This window comes from Amblyomma americanum, chromosome 6 (genome assembly GCF_052857255.1).
Source record: "Amblyomma americanum isolate KBUSLIRL-KWMA chromosome 6, ASM5285725v1, whole genome shotgun sequence".
Taxonomy (NCBI): domain Eukaryota; kingdom Metazoa; phylum Arthropoda; class Arachnida; order Ixodida; family Ixodidae; genus Amblyomma; species Amblyomma americanum.
In genome coordinates, this window is record NC_135502.1 from 89,434,830 (window position 1) to 89,460,059 (window position 25,230).

Below are 25,230 nucleotides of genomic sequence, written 5' to 3' on the forward strand. Positions count from 1 at the left end.
ACAGCAGTCGCGCGTAAGCTGCTCATCTACCATTTTTCGCCAATGGAGCCTTGAGTAAATGAAAGATGGAAGCCCTGCCAAACTTTCATCGGATTTACTTCGAGCCCGTGATATCACCAAATGTTATTAACCGAAAAGCTTAAAAGGACAACAATATGAAAAAGGAAATTAAAGAATGTGTGCTCCATGTATTGAAACATTATACAACCTGATATTCTTCGCAGATTGTGTGTACCGCTAACTAAGCTTCATTGGGAGTTTCAGAAAATATAAGCGCACTGATTTTAATTTTGTACATCGATATGCGTTAATAGTTGAGCCATTTCGCGTTGTCACGCTTATCTGCGCTCAGTCTGATGCGCAGTAAATTGAGTAATTTGAGAGCACGCGACGGCGGTGCACTGAAACTGTACACAAATTCTTTGCGGCAGTATCTCAGCTAGTTAATGGCGAAGCACGTTATTAATAAGAAGGTGCGCTTTAATGTAGTGTATCCGGAGTGGAAATTTTTTAATGCATTGTTTATGTGTACTGATGGAGTAATGTACGAGATATTTTTCCTGCACATACAAGCAGTAACAGTTACATATTCAATGACTGATTTGCCTGCCTGAAAACAGAATTTTCCAGATGTAATTTTAACGGCGTCCTTGCATATTTAAGTTATATGCAGTTGGGGGTTGTGACGGCATCGGCACACTCAGTTTAATTCCGGGCAATGTTTTTTTCTTCACACGTCAATTCCTTTTTTTATAATAAAATAATGGAGGCGGCATCACATAAAGGGTCTTTATGTGAGATAAAGCACGTTTACTGAGGTGTCTTAATAAAGTAGCAATGTCTTAAACGTTCCTAACCAGATGGTTTGTTCACGTCTTTTTCTCATTTTCAGTATTCAGAATGCAACTGTCCATAAATAGGTTAAATTGCACAACTGTTTCTTTTAATATCGTAATAGAAAAACGACTACATAGAATAAACGCGATAACTTGTGTACGCAATATAATAAACAAATAGGTTTACAGAGTAGCATAAGCTTTCCTGAACTGTCTCAGTGATTCCTTGAAACAAACTTCATGTGCCAAAAATATCTCAGGCGTCCCCGCAGTTCTTTCAGTTGTACTCGGCGAGTCCTGTCGTTTTGGTTTCTGGCTGCTGAGAAAATCTGTGAAAAAAAAGTAAAGATAAACGACGGCCAGAGTTGTTTTTCTAGTGTTACCTCAATCTGAAACCATGTCTCACGATAGGCACCCAAATGATATATTGAAACAGTATCGACACAAAAGCTTTTTTTGATATGAAGGCGCACGTCTCGCTTTGGTGAGATTTAGAAAATTTTAGTTTATATCAAGCAATGCTGTAATATCGGCTAATTGGTTTTTCATGTTCAGGTTGGCGCGCTATACTATGGCACAAGGACTTGTTACAAAAAAACAGGACAAGGCAGGTACGTGCGCGTACCTGTCTTGTTCTGTTTTTTGTAACTATAGTCCTTGTGCCAAAGTATAGCGCTAACCTGAAGTTTCGCAGACTTCATCTTTCACATAGCTGATTTAAAGAGAATTGATGAGCTGGGCGACCACCGGTAGCACGTGTACGCTTTCAAGTTTTTTGCTTCAATTTTTTTTTAGTTCAGGAGGCAATGGAAAGGGCTGTGTAGTGAAATGGGTGAAGAGAATGCAAAAAAAGTTTGATGTAACAAATTATTCGTAGTAACAAAATAAATATGTCCAGAACATGGGCCGTGGACCGCTTTTAATTTCGCAATATAGGTATTACGCAGACGATTTTGCCTACTTTGTCATTAATATTCACGTACCAAACAGGATTTCGATATTATAGCTGTCTGCTGCTTTACCTGGTAATATTATACAGTTAGTAGTTCATTAAATATCACAGAATGGCAGCGCCACAAAATTTTCGGAACTAGCAAGCGTCCCTGATCTGAAACTGGAACCGAAACCGTAAGCGTTTCTCATGGCTTCCGCTAGATGGCCGCGCCGTCACTGCCACTCTCCAAACCTCCACGAGATGGCACTAGTGACGCGCGTCGTTGCGGTTTACGTTTTTTGCACTGGAGGGCGTTAGTGCGCTTGCCTGGCAAGCTCCTCCCCCGTTGGGCGGTGCGAAGTTTCCTTTGCTGCTTTGCTTGTTCTGTTTCCCGCCGCACTTCGAGTCTATGCCTTCAGATGGCGCTAGCTGAAATTGGTGCAAGAGGACAGCGTAGCTTGGACAGGAGGTTTCGAGCCTAGCATTTTCGCTCACCGCTAGGTTGGGGATAACCGAACAATAAAATTAGCGCTCCTCTGCGTGGTACTAATATTGTAAAAGGAATCAAGTAATGAGATAACTGCATTTAGAAAACCGTCTCTTTGTAAATGTATATGAATTGGTCTTGTTCTACGAAACATCAAAATAAGATTGGTGTCTAATTATTGCAGAGCAGCTAGGCGTACGCGTTTATAGTAAATTTCAAGAGAAACAAGAAGAGCCTGGAAGTTTAATAAAGAACTGTATCGTTGCAAAAGCAAAGATTTTCACAACATCCGCGTCTCAATAACACGAACGTAAGCTGAGCTGCAAGATACTAAGGGATTAAAAAGGTTATTGTTTTTTTTCTTCAGCTACCAGAACAATTTCGGAGTGCCTCGTTCGTTTGCAAGCTTTCGTGTAAGGTGAGGCGTGATTAATAAAGCCCAACATCGTGCTCAGTGTTCAAAACCGTCATTCCCGGCTTGTCTTGCTTCCTTCCCGATTGCGATGTTTTCTTCCTTGCGGACGGCGTGACAAGGGCGATCACACAGCTCGGCCCTATCTTCGCAAGGAGCAGTTGAAGGCGCTGTCACGTCACTATTTGCAGCGACATTCGCGGTCGCTTATAGAAAACCTAAGTACTCCCGGTCCTCCCGTATTTTATTCGGTTGCCTGGAAAGAACCCGTTCGCGGCAGCTTTCCTTAGCGTACGTGAGGCGCATTTTTTTTTTCTCCATATTTCGCTTCCCGCCTCCTATTGAGGAGAGCGTGGCATATGTGAGGAAGGGCGCTCGTACGTTATCGAAGGTTATATTTCGCGCCTGTTCAAAGTGCTGCTTTTACGGCCAAGTCGTCTATCTTTATGAGCGGGGCGTGCATCGGCACTTTTCGCAACTTTGCCTGCCGCTGCCTGCGTCGCTGACACTTTGCTTTCGTTGCCGAGGTTTTTTCGCCATTATTATGTTTAAGCGCCTGAGTGCTTCGGTCTTTTCTTTTTTTTCTCTCTCGTGCATGCATTTAGCGGTAGTCTTCGTGAGAGGGTTTTCATTAAACGAGCCCTATAGTTCAGGAAGCACTCGGATTCTCGATTTAATTTATTTTTATTTGCTGCGATCAAGAGAGCTATTTGTGCCCACCATTAGGTTTTCTTGGATTTTCCTAAAGCGGTCAGGATGCTAGGGAAATAGGTGTATGCTTAATATGCGCCGGTCCTTCGTCTGCAAGTAAGCGGCTTTATCTTTGATTGCAGTGATGCGTCATACACACTACTCGTTCTCCCAGTTTTCGATCCTGTGTCTGTACAATTTTTTCGTAGTTTCTTTATTGCTGACCCTGGGAACACGAGCGAATAACTGCGAGCGTGCACGTGTATGGAGGTTTTTACTTTTTATTTTTGTCAGTTTCCTTGCCTCTAAACCAAGCATAGAGTTGCGCGGGAAGCTTTTTTGTGTATATTTTTAAATATCATGTGCATTTTAGAGGCCATCCACACTTTTTAACCACAGATTTGCGTCTATCGTGATTAGTGCATAACGGGGGGTCGTAGGCAAAACAGGAGACAGTATTTCTCAGAACTTCAGTGTATACGCAAGAAAGCACAAGACTTCGTTGCCTATTGTCATTAACATATTTACGTCTACGCAGCAACCCGCCGCGGTGGCTCAGTGGTTATGGCGCTCGGCTGCTGACCGAAAACACGCGGGTTCGATCCCGGCCGTGGCGGCTGAATTTCGATGGAGGCGAAATCCCGTGTACAAAGAGCACGTTAAAGAACCCCAGGTGGTCGAAATTCCCGGAGCACTTCTCTGCGGCGTCCTCCATAACCTGAGTCGCTTTGGGACGTTAAGCCCCCATAACCCATAACATCTACGCAGCATCTAAAGCGTTTGATAGATTTCGTTGCTTATGCCGCATTAAACCCAACGTAATTAATATTACCTTACGGCATACGACGAGACGGATGCTTAGAAACGTTACACTGGCCGCACTAAATAACCACACGACAAATGTAGGTGTCTATTCGAATATATCGCCTAAGTATACTCACAGCAACGCATTTTGTGTTATCTGTCTAAACTGAAGCGGGCTGAAAATTTAAATATAATCTTATTATGAAACACCGGCGCTGCCTAAGAAGAAGCGTTGCTGGTCTGCGGAGTGATTTGGCATTCAAGGCGGTTTGCCGTGCACAGCTGATTGCATATTTGTATAGAAGCTTGCTCTCGCTTCCCACAGTTGCCACATTCGTGTATCTTTTCGTTCAGCAGGCAGGGCGATCTGCCGGACCGCATACTGTACGGGCAGCGTGTTATGTATCCGTATAGCGACTGCCGCCTTGCGATGGCGCCGGTGACCTTAATGAAGATATCCTGCACCGGCGGCTGGCATACGTGCTTGGCGCATCTTGGAAACAGGTTTGGTGACAACTCGACGAGGCTGCGTCCTTGAACCCCGGTGGAGTGAACTATGCGCCGATGGTTCGTTGCTCCGACCGAGACCGCTGTTCGCAATGCATGTCGACTGTGTGGCTGCTTATCGACACTTTGTATGCCGGCGCTCAAGCCCGGCACCTAGTCTGGAAAATTCGCACCTCACCCGGCAGATGGTGCGAATTCGAACGAGGCGTCCGGTTGCGCTGCTCTGTTTGTTTCCGTGCGTATCGAACAGCTGTCAGCAATTATAGAGGAATGGTCGCCGTGTTCGATAATTCCTGTGAGAACTGGACGCCTTTCCATGGGCTACAGACTTCCCGCCTTTACCTCATCACCCTTTCTTTTTATGTGCCGTTGTTATTGAGTTCGTGGACGTAGACAGTTTCACAGCGAAATTGAAATGCGCTCAGCATTTCGATGAGTAGGGAAACTCCGTAGAATCTTTGCGTAGACTTCTATGAAGTTTTTTGCGTCTAGATGTGCTTCATTCATCATGGAACAAAAACAATCAAGTTACTTTGCGAAGCATGAAAGTAACTTCACGACTGGCAGGATCTTTGCCAGTAATTCCACCAAGTTGGAGAAACGTTTATACACAGGGCGTTTCGGTTCACGTCTCGTGGACAGAGGCAAACAACATAAGAACACCCGTAATGGCTGGGACAAACATTCGAAGGATCGCTGCGAAGAGTATGCATGCCCTGTGGTGTTAGATAAAACCAGGTTCTCAACGAACTCAACGCCAAAAAGCAAAGGAACTTTACTAAGGTGCACTCAACCAAGAAAGCCATACGTGACAGGTTCTTTCTTTTTTTTTTGGCGCAGCTAATTGATACACTAGTGGCACTTTCGATCACGTGGTTCTTACCGGACGTTGGTGTTGTTTTCACTCGCCTGCTTTTTGCGTTTCGCACATGCCCAATGTGAATGACCGAGGACCTCGACATTACGTTATCAGGCCGTCAGCACATGCACTTCTAAGGGCTACTAGTACTTGGTGGCCCGGTACCCTATGGGCCACTTCCACCGATGCGTCGGGTTGCTTCTCAGCAGCATATACCTATAACAATTGCTATTGCGCCTGCTAATCGATTACACCGACTCCATTGTTCTTCCGCATCTTCCCAGGAAACTTGGCAAATTTACCCATCGTTGGTGAAAACCTTTCGAAATTTTTATTTTACAGCGTCATTCAATGCAGTAAAAATCCGGTCATGTATCCTTCGGCCTGCTGAGCTTGGCGCATGATAGCCTTAGATGCTTATGCGCCACTGTACCCAACCCACAACAACCCTTGACTTTACTGCCTGGATCGCCGTCTTGCCATCATTTTTGCTGAGGTCGGTCAGGCTGCGCGACAGAAAACAACCTTGCAGAATGAACTGCGAAGAATCATGGGATTGGAATTGATTTAATTCGATTGTAAAATATAGTGATCGCGGCATGCTTCACAGCTGTGTGCATGTTGGTTCAGAAGTTGTCAAACTTTAGCACAATAAGCAGTGATAAGGCTGATAAAAATGGGTCACAATAAGCTAAAAAATATCGTCGAATTCATGCTGGTGTATACGCTGTTAAAAAAGGGTAGTTAAAAGCTAATAAGTGCGGCAGCTAATAACTTGGATCGGTTTTACTACTTTTTAATAAATATTTACTAACCACTTCAGGGTAGTTAGTAAAAGCTGGTCCTTCCTACCTTTTCTACCATATGGTCTCTAGTTAATACCTGGTCGTAGAAGGTATTTACGTAATTTACACAGAATGTTGCGTGAATAAAATGGTTTTGCTATTAAACATTTCTGCACCACCGTGCGGTTAGGTAACTAACCTGCTTGTATACAATCGCAACTTCATCATTAAAGCTAGTATCTTAGCTCAACAGGTAAGATCCACTAGCCACTAATTGAGAGCCAGATTTACATGGTGTATAAGACCGGGAAAGAATTATCCATGAAAGAAGTGCAGTGCGCACATTTTGCCCTTGCGTGAACCTTCCATATGTGCGCTTTTATACCCAACAATTCTGGACAAAAGCATTTTCGAGCGGGAAACCGTTCATGAGCGGAATTTTTTCCATATAATGTGAGATTTCACTATGACATTCAATATATCTGCAGATCACCCGACGGCTGTCTTCATTTTTTTCTATTAACGTTTTTCTATCATCAAAAGCGCTACCCATTGGTTTGTTATATATGGCAGACTTAACTGTTCGATGGGATCGATGGAAACAATTAAATTTTTTTTCTACTCATCAGACGAATCGATCATTACCTTCAATATTTCTACAACAGTATGTTACAATTTTCCAATTTTAAAAATTTTTGGCCCAGAATGTTGGACAGGCGTGCCCGGCAGGGTTAATTGTTTAATGCCATCGCCTTGCATGATTTGTACACGCAGTGCCCCATATTTGTATGATTTACTACAAGCACACTGTAGTAACTCTCACTGGTGTCGGACGCTGATCAAATTGAACATATAGTTTTTTTTATTTTTATAGTGCACTAATTTAAGCCTCGTCAACATACCGTACAAAGAACCTTTAGTAGTATATGCGAAAGCCGCCGCGATGGCTGAGTGGTTATGGCGCTCGGCTGCCGGCCCGAAAGATGCGGGTTCGATCCCGGCCGCGGCGGTCGAACTTCGATGGGGGCGAAGTTCTAGAGGCCCGTGTGCTGTGCGATATCAGTGCACGTAAAAGAACCCCAGGTGGTCGAAATTTACGGAGCCCTTCACGACGGCGTGCCTCATAGCCTGAGTCGCTTTGGGACGTTAAACCCCTATAAACCAAAACCATATGCGAAAAAAATGGCCATTTTCTCAGTAAATGCTACAGCGTTTTTGTTTGACTCCTGTGCTCTTCACTATATAGCCATTTTCTCAGTAAATGCTACTGCGTTTTTGCTTGACTCCTGTGCTCTTCACTATATAGCCATTTTCTCAGTAAATGCTACTGCGTTTTTGTTTGACTCCTGTGCTCTTCACTATATAGCCATTTTCTCAGTAAATGCTACTACGTTTTTGTTTGAGTCTTGTGAGTGAAATTTTTTTCGCATATACTGCTATAGCTTCTTCGGGTAGTAACTTTCACTAGTTCTATACTTTACTACCTCCAGTTACTGAAAAGTTAAGTTTTTGGGAGCAGTGTCTGCTCATTTGCTACTTAGCTAATTCTACGACGTTTTTCTTAATATTGTAGAAACTTCAACGGAGAAAGCTCTTTAAATCAATTCATAATGTCATCACCGTACTCGTTCATATTCAGGACCGATTATGAACAAGAATAGCTCCTCATGACTTATTTGATAATTTGACAGCGGCGGCGCCATGATAGTCGCAAGATGTATTGTCTGAATAAGTGTCTTAACTTGAAGCCTCTTCTGTTGCCGAGTCAGTTTTTTATAAAGCTTTTCCTCCCCTGGCAGAGTCAATGCACTCTGTTATCCGTTGATCACGCGTTAGCTTGCTTCGTATTTTTGATCTTTTTTTTTTTTACCGAAACCTCCGGATGTGCTTTTTCTCTCCTTTCGCGCAAAGCAAGCTGCTGCAGTTGGCATCAGTTTATTCACGTTTTTAGTCAGGGAACGGAAGTGACGTGGCAGCTTAGTGAAATATGGGAAAAGACTGGTTTCAAGGGCTCTTTACCTTCGCTTTACCTTATTCATACCCCTGTACACGTGCATGCGTTCTGCTTGGGCTCACATGTGCGCTTTGCGTCGGTCTTATCCCTTATAAAAATGGTCTATAGACAGTCTATAGACTTCTTGTATTGTATAGACTCTTTTGTATTCCTATAGGTATTTATTTGTCTACTCATAGTCTATAGACTGTCTATAGATAAGTCTTCATATTTGAACAGCGCAATAAAACAACGGGACACAACGAAGAAAGGACACCACAAGCGCTGACTCGCAGCTAGATTTTTAATACATGTCAAAGTATCTTAAATACTAAGAACGCCAAACACAAACAAGAGGGAAAACCAAAAGAAAACGACACAAAGCTGCTAATCATGCCCACAAAGGTGACAATCAGCACGAGCGCGAGACTACACATCTTGGCCAGATAAAAACATCAACTTTTTATCAGTTAGTGTGACAGAAGGATCACTAATGCAGCTATCAGGTTCCAAGCGGATGTGAAAAGCCTCCAAACTTTCCCGCGTTAGGCTGTCATTATGTTTTCCTAGGATCCTTCTGTCACACTAACCGATAAAAAGTTGATGTTTTTATCTGGCCAAGATGTGTAGTCTCGCGCTCGTGCTGATTGTCACCTTTGTGGGCATGATTAGCAGCTTTGTGTCGTTTTCTTTTGGTTTTCCCTCTTGTTTGTGTTTGGCGTTCTTAGTATTTAAGATACTTTGACATGTATTAAAAATCTAGTTGAGAGTCAGCGCTAGTGGTGTCCTTTCTTCGTTGTGTCCCGTTGTTTAATTGCGCTGTTCAAATATGAATCAATACCCACTCGCCCAGTTCGCAGCTTTATTGAATTGAGATAAAAGTCTACTAAAAGTGAATGGGCATAAATCTATGGATTGTTTATAGACTGACTTTAGGGTTTGTATTTCCCATAGACTGTTCTCTAGAGTTGGTCTATAGACTTTATAGACAGAAGTTAATGTAGAGTCTATAGACTGTCTAAAATTTTTGTAAGGGATGCTCATTGTTATGTCTGTCCCTTCTCCCTCTATTGAAACACGCTGTCGCTTATGGCTCCAGGCAACAGTCCTTCGGCATTATTTGGTACGGCCACATAACAAAGCCAATTGTGTCTTAAAAGTCGCTACCTTACACGCATTATGCACTCGAGGTATGTCCATAAAGTGTATCCGACCAGACTGAATCTCTTAAACATCCGTAGTTTCCAGCTGATTTCGGCCTGATTTTCCCCAGCTGAAGCCTACCTTTAAGCCTATCATGATTACAAGCGTGATTTCAGCATGTGCGTGATTCCAAAGGAAAACCATTATGACCTTGGTATCCGCTGTTATTTTGTAGTTATACTTATTGTTTTTCTGTTTACTTTTCCTTTGCGCATTTATCCACGTGACGCTTATTAGTATAAATGGATAAACAAAATAAGTTTTTACAGGTGCGAAACTTTCCTTTTCACATTACTTCTATTTGTATACATTCTCAGTAAGCGATGCGCTTCTACTTTTTTTTTATGCGACTGACTGACGAATTCCTCGATAGGTTTCATTTCATTTATTTGGTGTGTTGAACGACATGAGCATTTTAAGTAATTTCTTAGAACTTGTCATGATTTCCCATTTCCCTCATCACTCTTGTCTCGTGGACGTAGTAAGTCGCTCTATGAGATGTTCTTGTCAGTGATATTTCTGAATTATATTACATAATTTGCATATTCTGCTACTCGTATGTCTGGCATCCGAACCGCAGTCGGCTGCTGTCCTCCTCAGTATTTGCTGATCAAACGGGTTCTTCCTGATTGTTTCATGCATCATTTAACTAAGGAAAATTGTCATCGTTAGATTAGACGATTCAAACGCGTTCAATGAGGACATTTCCTTTTCATTATGAAATGCTGTTCTGCGTGTAGCTTTCCCACTTGACAGTGAATTGAATCACTCAATGTCTGGACCATTCCTAACGAGCGCTTTGGCATATTTTCGCTTTCAGCCATTGCCAAGAACCCACGACATGCTCTTCTAGTTTCCTTGGTTGCCACCATGTGGTGCATGACTTCGAACATTTAAGTTTCGCGAGTTGACGTCATCCGTGACGTAAGAAAGAGAAAGAATGGCCGAGTGGCTCCAGAATAGAACGTCTTTCGCCGCTAGGCTTAGCGGAACTGGCTTAGAGTTGTCCCGAATTCCTGGTATTGCTTTGCCATTCATGTTATCTCGGCCGTAATCTTTGAACGCCGGGAAGACGCATAGCTGCTCGCAGCTGCTGACGTCTCCCCAAACTGGAACGCTCGAAAAAACGCCCCTTGAATGCAATAACCACTCCCCTCGCTTAAAAGAAAAAAATATTGAGTAGCCCACGTTACACATTCCAACGACAGCACGAGTGAGACAACGCAGTTTTTGCCTGCATCTCGTCACAGAGACTCTCTCCCCCTCCTCGAACTTCGACCCTTCTCGAAGCTCGCGCTTTCGGTCTAGCCTGCGTGCATGCGCGTGCGAGGGCTGCTTTTAATCGCTTTTTCTTGGCACCACCTATCGCGTCCGCGCGCGGAGGCTGAGATGGACGGCCCTCTTGGCCGCCGCTTACCGCCCTGGGGAAATGTATGGACCCGTTTATTACGCTGCGGCGTGACAGTCCAATGCGGCCCGCAGGACTGCATCGCTCAGGGCAAAGCAAGAAAAGTACGGCGGGAAATCATTTCGGCTCCTGCACGGTGGGAGCTGACCACTCGCTCTGGTTTATTTGCACTTTATTGTTTTATATGTTTCATACTTACACACGTTGGAAACCTTTATTTGTTGATTTGTATTTGCGGAGACATGGACTGACCTCGTGCTAAGTTATTGATCGAGGACTTATTTTGGAGAAGCTGGCGTGAAATCGGCACAGAGCTAGAACAAAGTCTGAGAGATTATGACCGAACGCGACATTTTAATGCTAGGCGGAACCTAGGTTTGGGGCGTGCAGTCAAATTAATTGCATGTTGAGCTGGCTTCACCAGCCACAGGTCCACTATAGAAGTGCAGTTCAGGCTGACCAGATTGGTATCTTCTAAACAGATACAAAAAAAAATTCGAAACGAACCTTGGGGAACGGCCCCGCTGCGTTGGCTCAGTGGTTAGGGCGCTCGACTACTGATCCGGAGTTCCCGGGTTCGAACCCGACCGCGGCGGCTGCGTTTTTATGGAGGAAAAACGCTAAAGCGCCCGTGTGATGTGCGATGTCAGCGCACGTTAAAGATCCCCAGGTGGCCGAAATTATTCCGGAGCCTTCCACTACGGACCTATTCGTTCCTATCTTCTTTCACTCCTTCCTTTATCCCTTCCCTTACGGCGCGGTTCAGGTGTCCAACGATATATGAGACAGATACTGCGCCATTTCCATTCCACCAAAAACCAATTATTATTATTATTATTGGGGAACGAGAAAGTGGGCGGGAAGCTTCGAGTTCCTGCACGCGACATTTTCCGCCAATGTACAGCTCAGCCGAGCAAGCGCTCTGGGCTAACTTAGGTCTTTAACTATAACAATCTCTTTATAATTATAATAATGAGAACGAGCGCCGCAAACATTCTTTACTTTGCCTAATACCAATTAGGCAAAGTTGAAGAAAGTTTGGGCCGGTCGTTCTTAGGAGGGCATTATTTTCACACCAGGTTACACACGGTTCGAAACTCGGCATGATGGCGTTCTGCAGAGTGAGAGTTGACGATAATAATTTCATTGCTTGCTTCGAACCTGTGCCCTTTTTGTGTACGACATCAAGGCTGGGAACATACAGAAGGAAAGCGGCGATGCTGCGAAGAAGAGGTGAAGACAGCTCTGGAAAGTATCAAACGGCGCCGGCACCACTAAGCGTTATGACGTTCCGAGAGACGCCCACCACTGAACAATATATATATAAAAAAGAAATATGAATGGCAGGAACAACGCAGAGTGTTATTGTAACCTAAGTGCGCTGCCTTTCCTGGGAGCAAGAACGCTTACTTGTGCAACACATTTTCACAAGGGAAAGAATGTCTGTTCGGCGTAATTGCAATCACGTCCCAAAGCTCGTGTTGACGTCTAGGAATCAATCCAAAAACCTCGTGTCCACTAGACAGGGACAAAGCGAATAAGCGACAACAGCGAAACTGAAACAGATAAGTTGCAAAGATAACTGGAAATTTAAAGGATTGCGTCGAAAAGCTACGCGCTAAACCTGGCTATAGAATCACTGCGTGCCTGCAGCGGATCATGTATAGCTAAACAGTGCCGGGTTCTGTCTGTGTACTGCATTTCTCATGTGGATAGGCTTACACAGATTCTGTAGGCGCCCATAAAGCCAACATCATGCACACTCGTTGCAAGACTGAGTAGCATAATAATTAGGAAGGGCATCTTATTTCGCTCGTGCACCGTGTAATCTTGTATACCATGGGTTAGAACAAATACTATATAATTTTAATGTGTTCCGTTTAAGCTGGTCGGTTCATATTTACCGCGAGAGCAAATAATCCTGGATATTTGTTGTTCGAGTACTTGCGAATAATAAAAAGAGGATGTTGAAGTTTAGCCATGTAGGAAGCATTCTGAGCACATTTTCATCTAGGTGGCTGCATAACAAACTAGTAGTCTACGTGATCAATTAAGGCAGAGAAAAAACTAATTGTCTTTATGTATGTGTTTAGAGCCAAATGCTCTTTGTACCGTTAGAGTAGCCGTTGAGCGGAAAGTTCGCTGAATAATGTTACGGTAAAAAAGAGAGAGAGAGAGAGGAGAGCGCCCAATCAATAAATCCTAGGTGGCGCTTCGAGCAGTCCTCCGCTCGTAGTCGTTTCACTGACCGCTCCAAGGATGGCGCCACTAGTTTTTCGCGTGCTGATGGCCTCAACGACGCGTCAGCCTATGGGCTACGAAAGCAGATGGCAGTATCGGGTAGCATCGCTCTTGTGACGGCCGCGAGGTAATACAATAAAATCTGCAGTGCAATAAATCAAATTTATCAACGCGATGAAGTTACTGTTTTGCTGGAAGTTAGCAGCTTTTGCCACTCCAAGATTATTAAAGCATTTATTTGTGATTAGGCTGCACGGCTTCGGTGTGTGGTTAATCAAACCAAAATACGGTTGAAGTGGTCTGTCATACTTGTGCTGTAAATGTTTCATTTGGAAATATCATTCAAAGTTTCAGTCAGTCGATGACCCGTTGACATCTACCATCTCTGAATTGCGGATATACTTACAGCCTTTGGTCAAAAGCTTAGAGCCCAGGAGTTTTTAATCTGGGCCATGCAATGTAGTTCGTTCTGCACTAACAGCGTTGCAAACCTCTGAAAGTTAAAACTTTCGTACTTACCCGTTCAAAGGTTATAACTTCCAAGGATGCTACAAAAGCCATACTACACGGCTTTAAAGCAAACCCCCTGAGCTGTCAACTTTTGACAAAGGCTGTAAGCCGCAGTACATTGTTTATTTTTCCTCCCTTGGCACTCTGAAGACATCCCCAGAACAAAGCGCCTAAACAAATGCCGCGTGATTGCACGAAGAACGCAAGCACGGGTTGAGCAGCTTTGATTTAAGCCACCCTCCGCATCACACATGCTCAAACACACGCGTGTATTCCTTCATCGTTCTGCGATGCTTTCTCCCTAAAAGGAAGCGATGCGGCGCCGCCTGCCGCCGCACGACATGCCCCGTTAGAGGTCGCGTATATCCAGCACGTGAACACTGGGAGGGGAAAAAACTCAGAACTGCATGCAGCCGCAAGTGCATCGAACGCAAGAGATATTGGAGAGGAAACGGGTGTTGAAGAACGCCTGCAGCCCATCCCGCGTCTTCCTACCGCCGCCTCCTTCCCCTCGCCCTCGACCGTAGTTGTGCGAGCGCAACAAAGAGCAGCAGGAGTGTGATTCAGCGAGCGTCGGACGCGGGCTGTAGTTGCCTGCCGGTGCAATATGCCTCGGCGCTAGGAGAGAGCGCGAGAGAAGGGGGGAGTGGCGCTGAGGAACGGCAGAGCGGGAAAGCGAGGTGCGGGGGGAAGGCCTTTGCACAAGCGGAGCATAAAAATCGACTTATCAAGACAAACGGCGTGTTCGGGAGCGCGTTCCGCGCAGCTACATTTATCATGGCGCGCCGGAACGAAACAGCGGACCACTGGCGCTTCTCGTACGCTCCGCTGGGTGGGGCTTCGCTATCCGCGACGGGAACGCCTCGCTGGCACTGTCGCGCACGCAGCCAGCGACCGGCGCCGCCGTCGGTGCTGCGACCGCGCCGCCATCTATCGCGCGCGGCCGCAAGTGTGCGGTGTAGGAAATGGCGCGCTTTTCGTAATGGCTCGTTGCTTCTCGTAGCGGCGGCTCGTACGACGGCCGGCGGGAGGGCCTTTGTTTTGGGTTGCGTGCGTGGGATGGGACCGTGCTTTGAAAAGCAGCCTGTGCGGCTCTTTGTTGGCCGTTAGAGTGGCTGAGGGAAGTGAGTGTGCCTTCCCGCGTAAATAATCGTTAGCGAACCGACCACGGCGCTTGTCGGCCGGCAACGACAGAAAGGGTGAAAGGACAATGCTTCCAAATTAAGACGAAAAACGTACCATCGGAGGCCTCTATTCATCTCCCATTTGTATGAGAAAGTGCAATATAGCAATTCATGCCATGTTTCTTGATGCTACCGGAATAGTGTAGCTCCTGCTGAGTGAGACATTTAAAAAGAAATCAACCGTGTAGTAAAACATGACGACATGAAACGCCTTTTCACTTTGCATTGTTTATATTGTTAGAATATGTCTTCTGACAACTAAATGTGACGTGTAGATGTGTCCTTGTCGTTTTGTTAGGTCAAGAAAATGAAGCATGCTCAAAGTCGCAATTTGCTGACTCCACAGTGGATGCGCGAGAACTTAAAGGGACGCTGAAAACAAACAAAAGTTGGCCTCTAGCGATATAGCACCGCGTTTTAATTACAGAGATAACCCTTCCCAAAAACTTAGCTTATATGAGCTATAGAAAAGGCCAAAAATCTAAAAGAAAACGAAATAATGGTGTCGCCATCACCGGCCTATTTGGCAACTAAAATGCGTGCGTGCGTCCACATTGATTTTCAGTCGTGGATCCCAGAGGCTACGCTAAACGTGTCATTTTCGTGAAAACCGTCATGTGTTTGAATCGAGTGGCGGGAAGATTTTTAACATGCAAGGGTGGTCGAACAGGCTGGTTGGTAATTCATGTTTGGAATAAACAGCGCACCCTTAAGAAATGGACTGCGTCGTCCTATCTTTCTCAGTCTATGTCTAAGAGTGCGCTGTTTATTTTTTCTAAACTTGATTTTTAAATCCAATCTGCTCGCTGATTGGTGCGTGTTTTGCTGTCGGAAAATCGTCAGCATAAATCCAGATCAGTTTTTACTGAGAACAATAACTGAATGCCCCTTTAACCTCAAGACGCTATGCTGTCAATGGAACTTCCTCTATATCCATCAATGCCACTTCAAGCGTTCCCCAGGAGTCCGCGTTATCTTCGCTTCTTTTTGTTATCTACGTTAGTGAAACTGCCGTGAGACATTTCTCCCTCTTGCATATGACTGTTTTCAGATTAATGTATTGCGTCCAGTGAAATGAAATAATTTTAAGTCAGTCCGCCGCAACAAAGCTTAAGGGATGTTGGAAGCGTCAGTGACTTATGTGATGTCATAAATAGTTTGTTATTGTCATTAGTAGGGAATACAGCAGAGCAGGATGAAAAACATTTATTAAGAGCATAAATACTGGGTGGGCACAACTTCGCGCATATGCCTTATAAAAGCAAAATATGGTCCTAACGTAGTTTACACTGTTAATTCTGTCTTACTGGGAACCGCACAAGAAAGCGCACATTTCACCAAGTCGATTACACTGTTAAAAAAGCATGCAAAACGTTAAGTTTTCTGTTTCGCAACAGATGTTGACTTAAGCAAACTTAAAGGAGTCAAAAAATCAATAGCTGGATATGCACTGAGCGATTGAAGAAGGGAACCCAGTGTATAATCGGTGAAGCTTTCCTTAGGTTGGAAATCTTTAGCATTGAGGAGAAAGCAAGTAAGATTGAAATTATTCTCTAACATTTTCCACAACAGGACTGGCATTCCTTCTGGGAGCTACATTTTCCACCAACATTACGTATCTCGGCGTTTCATATGATCACGTCTATCTGGCACGAGAATACAAATGCAGCACTATATATCTATCAACCTTTTTCGCTAAATCTGTCGCTTATTGGAACCGTTTTGTCTTCAGATTTGTCTTCAGCTGGGAAGTAGGTGCTCAGTAAGAAGTGCAGGTTGTTCGCACGCTTAGTATCCTTCTTGGAAGTGTTGGCAGATCGCACCCTTTTCACACGGTGTTATCCAAACCGCCGTTTGCTGTGTTCAAGTCCCTCACTCTCAAATGGTGTTCTTGCCTCAGCGCGATGCCCTTACACCCTTTACGGAGGGAAGAGTTTGAGTGTAATCTGCGGTAGCAAAGGGACACACAAGATTCCAAGGCTATCTACAAGCATTTACGGTGCGAAGAAATTCACTGAGTAGGCTTTTAGCTCCTCTCGTCGTTCTATATATCGAACACGCGTGACTGTATCGTGCAGTTCAGGCACTCAGGACGACAGCAGAATGGTCACTGCAGTAAACATGTAACAGAAGAGCGGTCTTCATCCTGCGGCGTGTTCGCAAACGTTCTCGAAAAGTGCTACCGGGCATACATTCGCAGGCCATCACTGCATTCAAAGCCCCCACGCGCAACAGCACGCTTTGCGCCCACAGCTTCTCACGTGTGTCTGTGCAGCGAAAAAGCCGTCGCACGGCCGATAATTTACGTTCGAGGGAAGCAACGTATAAATCTCGCCCTTCTTTCTAACGCCTTCTTTCTCTCTCTTCCCTCCTCGCCACGTGGGAGCCGGCGGAAGAAAGGCTTAGTCCCGTTTCAGGCCATAGAAACGAGCTGAATGCAGATTGTCGCTTTCAGGAGGTGCCGTTGTTGAGGTCCTATCTCAGCTGCCGCTGAGCCGTTGCGAGCGCGGCTTATACGCGTCTGCTCGTACATAATCCCATTCCCGCAGCACAGCCTCCAAATTTGAACCCGGCGTTCCACTATAGGCCTTTTGTGCGGGGCGTTCCAGCCTAGCTCCTTTCTTTTTTTTTTTTTTTACCCTGGAGCATTCAGCCCCGGGGTTTTCGAGGTCTCGTATACTTCAGCTTTTTTACTTTTTGCTTCTTCTTTTGGGGGAGCCATTTGCCCATCCATTTGTGGGGACGTTCCTGCATGATTTGAGGCTTGGCGAACCAGAGCAAGCGAATATGTGAAACGCTCTGATTCGACATTTGTTTCTTTGTAGGATAAAACTAACGCGACTGAAATGATGACAAAAATGCTTGCGTGTTTATGACACGTTAGCAGCGTCATGGTAGGCTGCGTAAAAACAGCTACTTAATGTATCACCGTGTGGCTGCTGGTCAAAGAAGAGCCAGAGAAGCTTCTTTGTTCGAATAATAGAGTAATATCTTCAAATGGGAAGGGGGGGGGGGGGGGGGGGGCTCTGTTAAACAGGACATCGATCGAAATTTTCCTTCTGTTTCAGTCCTCTTTTACGTATTTATGACTAAACGAGTAGGAACACAGAACTTACGACGAGTATGAAACAATGTGAAAGAGGTGTATAAAACACGACCGATGCTGCTGCGAAAATTGTGTGCTATTCACAATGCACATGTAATTTTTTTTTTGCTTAAAACTTTGACCGGATCAGCTTAAGTATATCTTCTCTGTTACCCTTCGGCTGTTTGCACGTTACAAAAGCGCAAGGCTCTTCGCTGACCCCTCATTATCTGCCTCTTGACTTGTAATTGCATTGCTCGCACTTTCTACCGCCTTCTTGTTCCTGACCCCCCCCATCCTTTTTTTTAATTGGTTGTGCTTACTAGTGTACAGAGTTCCAACGCTATATCCATCAGATCCTCTCTGTATACAGACTATACCATCAACTGTTATGGTCCCCTGTTTCAAAACCGAATGTTTCCATGATGTCTCCAGGATCCTGTGTTTGATGTCATGTTTGTGTAATAGAGTCTTGTACTTACTGCTTTATCTGTTTGTGCTTGACCGGACGATCTCGTTGATCGGCAGCATCTTTTTCTTCGTCGGCTGAAATAGAGGCGAAGAGGGCATTGTGACCACAGCAACGGGTGAAAGAACCTCACTAAAACTCTGGTCAGAAAAAGAAACCTAGCTCGGTGCACAGAATGCGAAAATAGACTTCACTGGCACTGCTACTCTATACCTTGCAGATGCTTTTAGAGGGGAACCTTTCAGAACTTATGTCGCTTGTTTATGACGGAGTTTTGAGCCCAGAACACGAGATTCCGTTTGCGGTGTTGGCGTGGCGGTCTGCTTTGCACGACTCGACTTTGTTGTTGCGTAACGCCCGGTGGTGAAACGTGGCCAGGGCTAAATGGGCCGCGCTCCTATGAAAACCAGTGTACACTCCAATCTCCCCTGCCTCTTCCATCTTTCATGAAAAATTTACTCAGTGAAGATTGGCAAACTTTCGTATACTTTTCTTGTGTTTGTTTTTCTTTTGTCCTTGTTATTTAGTTTTCAGTAAAGTTCTTATCAGGAAAGGGTGTACGCATCGCTAGCGTTAACAACGAAAGCGCATTTAACTTAACATTGCTGGCGAAAGCGGGCACTCGGGAGATTGCAAGTGTTGCACGTGTACAGGACAGTCTTTTTCAAGCGGGACGGACAAACCCTCTGTCTGATGCAATGCCGCACGCGGGAGCTTACTTACGACAGCTTCGTTACTTATCTCGCGTGCCTTACGACACTGCGCTGGCGACGTGAATTGTTCCCGTTCGTCATTCTTGTGCAACTACGCCTTGTATCATAGCGGATGACCTTGTGCGATTCATCTGTGCATAATCTGTATGCTGGCTGTCTTGCGTTAAAATTCAAGCTTCAGAACTTATGTCGTACGTGGATAGAGTCTTGACATCACGCTATACAACGAGGATCTGCAAGAGAAATACTGCCATATGCGCTGATTCTTGGCATGTCTCTTGTGTGCTGAAAGCATGCATGGTCGTTCATTTCTGAGCAAATGCGAATAGGACTCAAGCGTGGACCCATCTGCTTTGGACATTAATTATCCACCGGTTGCCTTCTTCGGACTCTGCATGCTTACAAGCTCAGCAAAAATCATTGTTTACATTGCGTATGGGTTCAGTGTAGGTTTTTGTGAACTTTAAGTTGAGAGAACTTTTCAGCAAACTTTTTTGCGAAATTAAGGTTTATGGGAGTTTAACGTCCTAAAGCGGCTCAGGCTATGAGGGACGCAATAGTGAAGGGATCCGGAAATTTCGACCATCTGGGGTTCTTTAAACTGACATCGCACAGTACACGGGCCTCTAGAATTTCGCCTCCATCGAAATTCCACCGCCGCGGCCGGGATCGAACCCGCGTCTTTCGGGCCAGCAGCCGAGCGCCATAAGCACTCAGCCACCGCTGCAGCTTTTTGCGAAATTAAGTTTCGTAGCGGAACGGAAGGCGCAGAAAGCGATTTCTCTATTGATCAGTCGGTTGCTCGATGATGCTGTATACTCGGAAGAGAACTCAATTTCTGAATGATCAAAAAGAAATCGACAAGATAGGGAGACGCCTTGTTGACTAGGTTGGTGAAAGGTTATACATTGATAGAAATATTACCGTTGAAGGTGGTTCTCCTGATGTTATGATTCTGTCTTCTTGGTCCTGCATGCGATCTGCGGAGAGCTGGAGGATGGCTGGCCCCGTGGTCTCCATCGAGATGAAAAGAGAGAGTAAAACATGGCTATTAGCAGTAGGAAATACTATACTTATAACTATTTGACTACAGCTCACACCTCTTCTCGTAGGTTTCGTTGAATATCACAGTAATTTTCTTTAGTTTGTTTAAGGCGATGGGTACAAGGGAAAATTATTTTCATGTGGGCAGTAAAGATAAGCGCTCTCTACAATGCATCCTGTCCTTGCGTGTTATCCGGTGATATCTGGTTCATGCAGTCGTTCGGGCGCGAAGCCTTGGAGGATATAATAAATTTTATTTTTGTCATACCGTATACGCACTTTCGTTCTGCGGACGGCGTTCAGACGCGATTTTTCCAATATTTTTCTGCAGCAAGATAGGCCTAATTCATTCATTGCTTCTTCTTTCCGTTTTTTTTTTTTCACGTCAGGATGACCTGCTTATGAGTGCAGATAAAAGTACGCAGTTGTCAGCTGCTTAACTCAAAGTGTCTACATATTTACGTGGCGTGTTTCACTGGTGCTCGATGATGGCACAGATATTAGTGTGTTCTTTACATATATGCTCAGCGAAGGTATGCGTGCACTACAGGTAAACTGGATTTAGTGTCTGCGCAGAATAATGTTTCAAGCAGACTTTTTTTTCGCTAATATATCCCTAATATTGAACAAAAATTCTACAAACGCTTTGCCAGCAGTTCGGATAACACTGCAACCGTCCCTTTCGAAGAACACGTGTTCTTGGGGGCAGTTGAGAGCCTGAAGTTCTGTTCTGGCGCCGCTGACCGGTGGAAAGACCGCATCAGGACTGGTACTGAAAATAATTGCATAAAAGAAACGAATAATGAACATCAAAGAAACACTCGATGAAATTAACGGGCTAGCTAAGACGGCAGTGAAAGAAAAGGGATTTGCATTCGAAAAACTTAGTCCCCTGTTCGTGCTGTTTGTTAATAAATGCGCCTGCCATATTACACCCCTTACTGGAAACGTCAGTTATTCCTGAAACTGCACTGATCTTGAACTTGAAGATTCTCATATCATCTGCGACCTGAGTGAAATGCGTATCCTTGACACTCTGCGGCACCCCTTATAAATATTCGCTTAGCTTTCGTGCTTTAATCTTGCCGTATATTTCAGTCAAGGCCTTCTTTCATTGCGCAAAATACAGAGCGTGAGCATAGAGAATTGACATTAGCGAACTGTCGCAACTCGGCACTTATCACGCGACTAGCCCTAAAAGTGTAAAAGAAAGAAAAACAGAGTCCATTTCTCTCCGAAAAGCAGATACACTTATATGGTGTCCTCAGGGCATATATATCAGAGACGCTTCGTCTTTTCTTTCCACAGACAGCACTTTTCGAATCGCAGGAAAGTCTGAAGAAAGTTCTCGAGAACGATAGGGAGCCTTAGTAAAGTAATAACAAAAAGAAAAGCACGGAGGCAGCAAGGAGGCTGGCGCAGCCGGAGCCAGTCTCTAGCGCAGCGGTGCAGCCGTGTTTCCCCCCTCCCCACTTCCTCCTTCTCATCCCCCTGGTAGCGTCCAGCCGAGCTGTGCTCCGGGAGAGTCACTGCAGCGTGGGGCGCAGCGATCCAGCGGCTTTTCTCCCCAGCGGCGCTGCGCGCGCTGATACAGTTGCGATACATCTCGGGAAGCTCGATGATGAATGGCGGTGTCGGGCCGCCGCCGTTTCCTCGGGCAGCCACCGCTACTCCCTCTCCGCAGGCTGCAGCGGCCGTAGGCTTGCTCCGATCGATGAGGCTGAGCGCGCGCGCGCGCTCCTTAATTCGGGCCGCGATTTATGGCCCCGGATTACAAATGTAAATCTTGGGAGCGCGGCAGCTAGTTTCTCCCCTCCCCTTTATCTCTCTCTCTCTTTCTATCTCTGCACAGTGCTGCGCCGGCTTCTTTCCTTCGCACGAAGCTCTCCTTCGTTCCTTCCTTCCATCGCGTTTCCCCGCACACGAGCGCGTTCGGCGGCCCTGCGCACTGGGCTCTCTGTGGCAGATCAGTCGAGCGGCGCTCACAGTATAGTGCAGCCGGAGAGTGATGGCGTTCGAGGAAATCTATATAAGGGGGAAGACAGGGGGCGGGTGCGTGTGCGCGCGCTCGGACGCTGCTCCCGCTGCGGCGATTGGCCTGTGTGCTGTTTGGGTATTCCGCGGACGTCTGCGGGGGAATTCGTTCTCTCTTCTCCGGGGCCACCACTCGGGGAAGAAGGTCGGGCTTGCAATATGAAATGTTGGCGGAATGCGTCGCTGATAAGGAGAAGGGCGGCCTGGGACAAAGTGTGTGTTCTTTCGGAGATGTTAGCTCTGAGTTTAGCTTTTTTTTTTGTTCCCACAGTTGTGCCCAACGCCCTGATCCCGCACCACTCTTGTTTATCGCTTTCGCGACGAAAGGTCGTCGGGGCTTCCTTCCGTTTAATCTACGCGTTCCTCGCCTTTAACTACTTTGACAGATTTGACTTTGTATTTCGCTGTGGCTAGCGTGCGAAACGCGTCGTCAGGAGTGTGGACCTCGTAAGGCTCGCTGTAGATTTTATTCTAGCAGAGTCCTCCCTGAAACCATTGCTCTTACTCTCATCTTATAGAAGAGCACGCGTGCCACTGTGTTACGAATCCTTCGACCCTACACATCAATGGCAAGTTTCGTCACTGGCAGGTTCCGTCCTGCATCATACTGACGCCTCACATCGATGCTCCCATCATGCGGTGTCGTTTTCCTTTCACTTTTAGGCATCAGAACGTTCAAAACAGTAGTTACATACATAGCCTTACAGATGGGCTTACGAACTGGTATTAGTGGGCACAGGGAAGTAGAAAGAAAATTGTAGATTTGATAAATTATAGGAACGGTGAGGAAAACTCCATGCAATTATTTTTCTAGACATTCTTTATCTGGTTCCCTCTGGGTATGTTTACGTTTGTCCGCCAACAAAGGGGATATTCAAAGTTCCGCAGGTGCGCTTTCCCACATAACTATGTTGCTAAAGACAAGATGGCGGACTTTCTATTAAAAAAAAAACCGCCTGGGCTACAGGACAGGAGTTAAGGGTGTGGATAGAATGCAAGAAACGTTTTTTGGAAGAATCAAACAAAAAAACTAGTCCCTCTTGCTTTGTTTCAGCTGGAAACGCACGGTCAGTCATCTTGTCTTGGGCAACAAAGTCATGCGGGAAAGCGCACTTGTGAAATTTCGAATATCGCCTGCATGAATCTCCCCACCAGGCGAATCAAACTCGTGAAGTCCTTAAGTTACCGAAAAGAACGGGTTGCCATCGTCATCAAGTGAATGGTGGTGCAACGTGGCCTCTGGGATCCGCAACAAACGGTCGGTGTAGGCGCACGCATTTTAGTTGCAAGATCGTCCGCTGGTGGCGACACCTGGATTTCGTTTTTAGGCCTTTTCTAGCTTACTATTTTCGCTGAAAGCGGTATGCTTGTATTTAAACTGCGGTATCCTATCAATACAGGTCAACTTTAATTAGTCCCCATTGTTCCTTCAATTAATGAAGTTCCTGTTTTTTTCGTGAAATAATGAAGAAAAAATGGCATACTATTCGCTTCGCAAAGCCTTCAAGCAGGCTTCTTTTTGTTTGTGTTTATTGTGCCACTTCGAATTTTGATTTAATCCTTGTGGTTGCCAGAGAAGAAAAGTATTCGCGCAAGGACAGCATCTGAAAAAATCTTCGTGTGTACACTCGAAACACGAATACGCCTAAATGGGAGTAAAGAGGGGGTAAGGTGTCCTCTAGCGCTCTGCCTTTAATTAAAGAGAGTGCGCTAGGAGACATCATTCTGTTTTTACTCCTTTACGTTTGGAGTGCAGGAGCCCGTGCTCGCATAAAAGACGCCCCACTTCACTGTACCTGTTCAGTAACACTTCTTTCAGCTGCATGGTTTTTTTTTTGTCTTAAGTTCACAGCAGTGTTTCTCGTTTCTAGTTTTGTGTTTCACTTCTTACGACATATATTTGTGGCCCCTTCCTTCATTCCCTGCTTTGTTTTCGTTCTTGCTTTGTCTCCTACTGGAGCTGTGGCAAGCAAGCACTGCTTGAGATTCTCGCATATGGTGCATTAAAAATATGGCTGAGATTATTAATTCCTAAACATTACAGTTTCCTTGTTTTCCTTTCAGTTAATAAGGTCAGGAAACGGGCGCTTAAATCATAATTGATACCGCCCTTCTGACATCAATTGACTTGAGATAGATCTGTGCAGTAAGCACAAAAATAATCACACGTTATGTCTTCATCCAGTACCTCCGTGCAGTGGCAGCATGCGTAAGTTTTATCTTTAATACAAAAAGCAAAACTTATCTTGGTACATGAAAGTTTAATGAATTTGGCACTGATGAGAAGCAAATATTACGCGCAAGGCAGCTGGGTTTGAGTCGCTTCTCTTTTCGTGGTCCACTACCAGCTCTCATTTGTTTTTTCCAGAATTAACTCTTAGGAAATGCAGCTTGCTGTTGATTAGAGCCTGTACGTCTTCGGTTCTTGTATTCCATGAACTGAAATAAACAAGTTTAAGTGAGTAAACTTTCGCGGCCCGTTGGCGACGTCTCCATATTGGACAGTGCACTCACTATTCAACTGGTTAAATCTTCTTTAGCTTATCTTGAATTATTTAGCCGTCTCCATGTGGCCGCGTGGATGAATCTCTCGCGTATACATTGCCTCCATTTGAAAGGACCAAGCCGAGATTTTAAGAGAAGTTTTACTGTGTTGTATAGTTTGGTGCTGGTACAGTACGGTACGGTATGGTACGTGGGATGCGCCGTTCTGAAGCTGCAAGTTGGACCACACGAATTTATCGTTTTTTTTAATGACCACATTAACATTGGTACGCGTTTTCATCCTTTATTAGCATGGTTTGCCATTCAGTAATTTTGATTTATCTAAGACCGCTACGCTGTACACCTTCGCGCGTATCCGTGCTAAACATCATGCATGGTTCAGTGCAAATTCGCGAAATTAGTGCTCAAATTCTGGTTTAGCAAAGGGGCACGACACCGTTCCCAGTTTCACTGACTCTCTCTGCAACGACGAAATTCAATCCATGTTTGTATTAAATAATTCTAAAAAACTGGACTGGTGCTGCTTA